This window comes from Juglans regia, chromosome 16 (assembly GCF_001411555.2).
Source record: "Juglans regia cultivar Chandler chromosome 16, Walnut 2.0, whole genome shotgun sequence".
NCBI lineage: Eukaryota > Viridiplantae > Streptophyta > Magnoliopsida > Fagales > Juglandaceae > Juglans > Juglans regia.
Window position 1 is genome coordinate 28,677,599 of NC_049916.1, and position 7,418 is coordinate 28,685,016.

Below are 7,418 nucleotides of genomic sequence, written 5' to 3' on the forward strand. Positions count from 1 at the left end.
GATTGCGTGGGTAGGCTGAGAGGATTTAGCATAGCATGCAAATAAAAGGAATTTTCTTTTTTATCTTTCCTAAATATAAAGCAAGTTGAGCAAACATGGCAGACCTTCCCAGGGAAGGACTCCGAATCTAGCCCTGTGGGAAATAAGGTTTCTTGGGAGAACATATGTCTTCCTCTAAAGAAAAGTGGCCCTCGCATCAAGGACTTGGAGAGCTGGAACAAAGCAACTATGCTTTGACATACATGGCATTTAAGTACCGATGAATGTCAATCCATCGAGAGTTGCTGGGTAAGAAACTACCACATCAAGGGGAAGAACTTATGGGAGCTCAAAAACTCTGGCGATTGCTCTTGGACTTGGATAAAGTTGTTGAAGTTTAGACCACTCGTGCACGACAAAAATAAATGGCCACCTATGAAATCCATATTCGGTTCTATTTACGGCTTCTTTGTGCGTTATTAAGCATGCTAGTTGCTACATGTTTATTTTGTTAAGATGGTTTGAAGGATATTGTGTTAAGGGACCGATTGTAATAAAAAGCACGCAAGGAAAATGATGAGAAAAATGGATGATAGATTGGTTTTTCGAGGAAACAAAGACCTCCAAAGGGCTATTGCCTTGTGAATATTCTTTTCTGCATTTCTTCTAGAATGTTTTCGTATTACATAGCAAAGCATAACAGAAATGTAATGAAATGACTATAGTGCCCCTAATGTGATAATGGGCCCACCAATTAACAAACAGTAGTAAGGTCTATTACATTTCGGTGAGACTACTAATTAAAAGGTCCAACAAAAGCCCAACCACAGCCCGTCCCACTTGGCCCGTGACAACAATTGAAACATAACTCTAAAATATAACTCTAACTTAACTAAGTAGTCGATCCTTCTTCACTTAAGATCATCCTTGAAGTCCCCTCGGAACCCTAGCTCTGCAACAACAAACTCCCCTTCAGAAGACCTTGCCCTCAAGGTCAGGGAATTGCTTCCGCAGTTGCTCAATTGGCACCTAGGTAGAGTTTTCCTCAGGCTCATCTTTCCATTTCACGAACATTTCTATTAGGGGCTTATTATTATGTTTACTCATTCTTCGTTGTAAAATCCTCTATGGTTATGCACGATGTGCACTGTGATGATCCAAGGGTGGTAACACCATCGATGTGGCGGTGAAGGACCCCAAGCAGTGTTTGAGACAAGACACATGGAACATCGAGTGTATCATGGACCTCGGCGGCAACTTTAGCCTATAGGCAACATCACCAATTCTCTGCAAAACCTCGAAGGGGCCATAATATCTTAGAGCAAGTTTGGAGCTTGAGCGACGGGCCACACTTTGCTACTGGTATTGTTGAAGTAGGTATACCATATCTCCTACCTTAAACTCTCTGGATGTGTGCTTGGTATCATACTATTTCTTCATGGAAGCTTGTGCCATGTGTAGATTTTTCTTCAAAATATCTAGAATTTCATCCTTGTCAGTTACAATAATGGATGACATCCCATGAAGTTTAAAAACACGTGAGATGAATACTTTAGCTACTATAATCACAGTGTAGGGATGGGAGAGACAGGAAGTGTGCATACTTAGTGAATCGATCTACTACCACCAACATGATTGAAAAAACCTTGGAAATAGGTAAGGACTTGATGAAGTCCATAGAAATATCAGTCTAGCTCCATGTGTGAATGGGTAATGGTTGAAAGAGGCCAGCAGGGTGCACATTTTCTGATTTACACTGTTGACAAGTAGGCACTCCTTGATATAGACCTTAAGGTCCCTTCTCATACTCAGGTTGCCTGGACAGCGCATCTGCTGCTTTATTTTCCATTCCTTTTATATATTCAATTGAAAAATCATATCCTAACAACTTACTTAATCACTTTTGTTGGGTGGGTATGCCTATTTTTTATTCCAACAGAAATTTGAGGCTCTGCTGGTCTGTTCTTACTACAAAGGTTCTACCCAAAATATACAACCTACATTTCTTTACAGCATACACTTGGGCAAATAACTCATTTTCATAAGTAGAAAGGTCTAAGGCCCTTCCTTTTAGAGCATGACCAAGATAAGCGGATGGCCTGCCCTCTTGCATCAAAATAGCTCCAATTCCCACCTCGAAGAATCACACTCAATGAGGAAGGATTTAGAGAAATTAGGTAAGGCCAACACTGGAGGTTTAGTGACTGTTGTCTTCAACTCATCAAAAGCCTTAGAAGCTACTGCTATCCATTGGAAGTAGTTCTTTTTCAACAAGGCAGTGAGGGGGGCATCAATTAACCAATAGTGCGTTATGAACTTCCTGTAATACCCTTAGGAACTTCCTGTAATACCTCGTGAGTCCTAAAAACTCGGACCTAAAGGAATTGGGCAGGGGCCAATTCAGCATGGCTTGAATCTTAGATGGGTCAGTTTTTACACCCTTAGCTGATACTAGGTGTCCCAAATACTCAATTTCTTTGCACCTAAACTTGCACTTGCTTCTCTTGGCAAACAATGTGTGTGCTGCTAATGTTTCTAGCATCGTAGTGAGGTGGGTTCAATGCTCCTTAAGGGTCATATTGTAGATCAAGATATTGTAAAAAAAAAAAAAATCACAAAACTCCTCAAATATGGTTGAAATATTTATGAGTTCCTAAAATGTGGCAGGAGTATTGGTTAGCCCAAACGACATGACTAGGAACTCATAGTGGCCATTGTGAGTCATAAATGATGTCTTGGGTATATCTTCCCACTAACCCTTATATGATGGTATCCTGACCTTAGGTCCATTTTAGAGAAGATGATAGCTCCGTGTAGCTCATCAAGTAGTTCATCGATTACGGGCATAGGAAACTTATCTTTGATTGTCTGCTTGTTTAAGGCATGATAATCAATACACATTCTCCAACTCGCCTTTCTCACCAACAATGTAAGAGAGAAAAAGGGAAATTGGCTCAATCTAATAACTCCAGTCGTTAGTAACTCATTGACTATCTTTTTTATTTCTGATTTATGATTAAAGGGGCACCTATAGAGTCAGACAGATAGGGAGCAGTGCCTTCCTAAAATATTTTTAATAATTTAATATATTATTTTTATATAGTAATTATATAAGTTAATGATATATTTTTCATCTAATTTATTATCATTGACCATATAATTTTTTTTTAATAAGTTAGTTACATAATACACATAATGATTCACTTACTTTAATTTAGTAATTTAAATAAATTTTTATTAATTTATTTGAAAAAAAATAAAAAATAATTGGGTCGGACCGAACGGACCAACAACTACCGGTCTGGTCCCTATGGATGTTTGGTCTGGTCCGGTCTGAAAAAAATGATGGACTTAAAATTTGGCCATCACCCCCCCTGGACCGGACCAAACCGATTTACACCCCTAACTAGAGGTACTAATGTTTCCACCTCCACTTGTCCTACTTCAGAAATTCGTAGGAGCATTCCCCCTCCTTTCCACCTTGGCTAACTGAGTAAGTTCACTCCCATCCAACCGCTTAGAATGATTGGGGTATAATCCCTTTGAGTATTGGCATTGGCTTAGCCAAATGCTAGTGCTCAGTCAAATATGACGATTTTGTGATAAAAAAAAAAACGTTGGCATTGGATTAGCCAAGCAAAGGTCATCCGAATTTTTATCTACGGTCATTCTTTAAAGATGAAGTAAGCTGTAGCGGGGTTATTCGATTTTTAATAAATATTTGCAAGTCCACTTTTCTCCTTCCACTTCGTTTCTTTCCACGCATTTCTCCTCTCTCTTCCCTTCAGTTTATTTGCCCGCTTGAGTAGACTACCAAGTAGTTGTGATTTTATTTGATTATGAAAATAAAAAAAAAAATTAAAAAAAAAATGGAGAGTTGGAGATTATAAAAAAAAGTAGTCTACCAGGTAGTTGTGATTTTCTTTTATTTTATTTAGTGGGGAGAGTTAGAGATTATGAAAATAAAAATAAAAAAGTATTTAAAGAAATAAAAAAAAAATTGTATTAAAAAATATATTTAAAAAAATAATATTTTATTATTATAGAGAATGAGATGGCTAATCCAATGTAGAGTTTAAATTTTGAGTCATTTGGAGATAACTAATCCAATTAGAGTGCTCTTAAGAATGACAGTCCTACTTTCTCGGGTGAAGGTCATCGTGAGGGTCGCAAAATCCCACAAAACTGGACCCAAAGTCTTAAGCCATTGCATCCATAGAACAATATCACAACCCCCAAGGAGTAACAGAAAAAATTCTCATAGTTCTCGTGTTAGGTGACCCTGCAATAGCATGCAAAGATATTTCAGGTGCCTTACCAATAGTTACAGTTGTGTTTACCCTTTTCTCTTCTAGCTCCAAGTTCTCATCACCATCCTCCTCCACCTCACCTTCATGGAAAAATTCTACCCCTTCCATGACATACAACCTGCCCTTTTACATTTGTGGTTGGGGTTCCACTTCTCTTCATAGTAATAACATAGCTCCTAATCACTCATTTCTTTCATTTCATTAGCACTAACCTTCTATATAGGAAAATAACCCTTAAGAGAGAATCCTTTCGGAGCTGAAAACTCCTTTACCACAGTCCTAGCAACCAACAGCTCTGATGCCAAAATGTTAAGGGACCGATTGTAATGAAAAGTGCGTAAGGAAAATGATAAGAAAAAAATGGATGATAGACTGGTTTTTCGAGGAAACTAGGACCTCTAAAGGGCGATTTCCTTGTGAATATTCTTTTATGCATTTCCTCTTGAATCTTTTTGTATTACATAGCAAAGCATAACATAAATGTAACAAAATGACTATAGTGCCCTTAATATGATAATGGGCCCACTAATTAACAAAAGAAGTATGTTCTACTACATTTCGGTGAGATTACTAATTAAATTGTCCAACAAAAGCCCAACAGCAGCCCAGCCCACTTGGCCCGTCACAACAATTGAAACATGACTCTAAAACATAACTCTAACGTAACATAACTCTAGTCCACGTAGGGTTGCTGATATATATTGAGGTATTACTCATTCAGTCAAAGATACTTTGTGCATCTCTTCACAGTTCTACTTCTACTCTTGTAAATCTTATAGGGTCCTTGCAAACATATGAGGCATCTCAAAAAACATATTTTGTTCGAGGTTAGGTTGTTGGCTCAGCTTTGCATTAGTTGATTGGACAAGGGTCTGAATGCGAAGGAGATAATATATCAACCTATTGGTTTCTCTGTTGAAGCATGGTTTCTTTGTTCCAGCTCTCCAAGTCCATGATGCGAATGCCACTTTTCTTTAGAGGAAGACGTACATTCTCCCAAAAACAGAGGGATGTTTTATCATATCGGTGGCAGCATGCTTTGCACAGGGGAGCCAAATAGAGGCACGTTTGAACACTAGATGGAGATAGACTCTAATGATGCACTCTAGTGTTAAGAGTAGATTGAACATTCGCAGTCCAACTGATTTCGTTTCACTGTCTTTGACATCATTTATTTTGTTGTGGTTGATTGCATAGCACATTAACAGCTTTGTGGGGGTATGCCATTAGATATTAATGAATTGGTCTTTATCTCTATTGCTCTTTTTTTGGCTATTTGTGACATGGTTAGTGTTAAGGAAACTAACAATCAACAGTTATCATCAACAAATCAAGATAAACATCATGGTCCATATCAAGATGAGATTAGAAGAGAGATGTTGGATAAGCTGATCAGAAGATAGAAATGAGTGTTACATATACTGTCCTATTAGTTAGGAGTTATCATGTCCTATTAATTAGGAGTTATCAAGTCCTATTAGTTAAGAGTTGTCTTTATGTTGTAATGGATCTATCTTTCGTGGTTATCAACATATATAGATGTTATCAACACCATGTAAATTATCTATAAATACAACAAAACATGGCATGGTCATTATCATGGCCAATATTCCTTTCCATCACAATATTCTTTTCATGGTATCAGAACGAGGTTTTCAATAACACTTGAATTGCATGAAACATGAGAAGAGTTTTGACTTATTTTTAAAAGGAAACCTAGAGTATTTAGAAAAATCATCAATAAATGTGGCATAAAATTTACATCCACTTATTGAGACAATTGGAGATATCCAAACATCACTATGGATTAACTATAGAGGTAAACTTGAGACTCTACTAGACTTGAGAAAGGGAAGTTGCTTGCTTTTTCCTCATTGGCTGGGTATACATATAGTTGAGTTTGAGTCTTTGTGTGACATTGGAAGTTATTGGCTTCTAAGCACACAATACAATGCAAGATTTGAGAGCTTGGATGGCCTAGTCTTATATGCCAGATGTGAGCAAAGGTTTTGACTCCAATCATGACTACATATGCTCTCCCTTTATTCTTGGCAAGCTTATTTAACTTCATAGGATAAAGGCTACCCTTACTTGGCCTTTGTAGGAGAATCGACCTTGTTAGGTAGTCCTTTACCACAAAATAAGAGTCAGTTAGCTTAAAGAAACAATTGTTAGGAGTGTACAGGAACCGATGGGACCGACAGAACTGGCTGCCAGAGTCAGAAACTAGTGAAGAACTGGTCAGCCAGCAGTAGAAAATAAAAGAAACTGACATCGGCAGGTTCGGTTTCGGTCTGAACCATTTTCAAACCATCAAACCAGCCGATATAATACATATATATATATGAGGTAAAACGACGCCGTTCCACATCGATCGGTTTTTATTTTTGAAAAAAACTGAACCGCAACAGTCAATTTTCACCCCTAACAATTGTTATCATGCCATAGTTGTTGAATGGATAGTAAATTAGCGGAAGCATTGGGACAATGAAGTATGTTTTTTCAAATGAACTATTGAGTGAGGAATATTGAAGGAGTTTCCTGTGTGCGCTATGCTAAGGCCATTACCATTACCTATTGCAACAATTTCAGATCCTTCAAAAGGTTATTGCAAGCTGAGGTTATTCAACTCTACTGTAATATGGTTTAGGGCTCCACTATCTGCTAACCATTCATCATCATCACGTAATGCAATTGGTTGAGACACCATGATTGCAAGTTCACTTGGAGGATGCTTGCCTTGATATGCAAAGTCCATTCTATAAAAGTAATCTAAGGCTTGGTGGTTATTTTTGCCACAAATCTGACAATGAGTTTTGTTAGTGTCAGATGCATTATTTGGACTAGGAGATTTTTTACCTTGTGATTGATTTGGTGTAGAACAGTAGCTTTGTTTCTAGTTTGAGTTTTTAGTAACAGTGAACTTAGTTTGTCCAGGTTTTGGTTTGCAATTTGGGTTGGTAAACTTTTAAGAGTAGAGTGCAAAGCCATTGGATTCTAATGCAGCAATTTGGTTCTTGAATGAGATCTTCATCTCCAACAGGGTTTCCAACAAGTGCCAATTGATCTGCAAGGGTCTTGGCTCCTTGAACAAAGTCAATATAGGTTTTGGTTCACTCGAGATTTGGA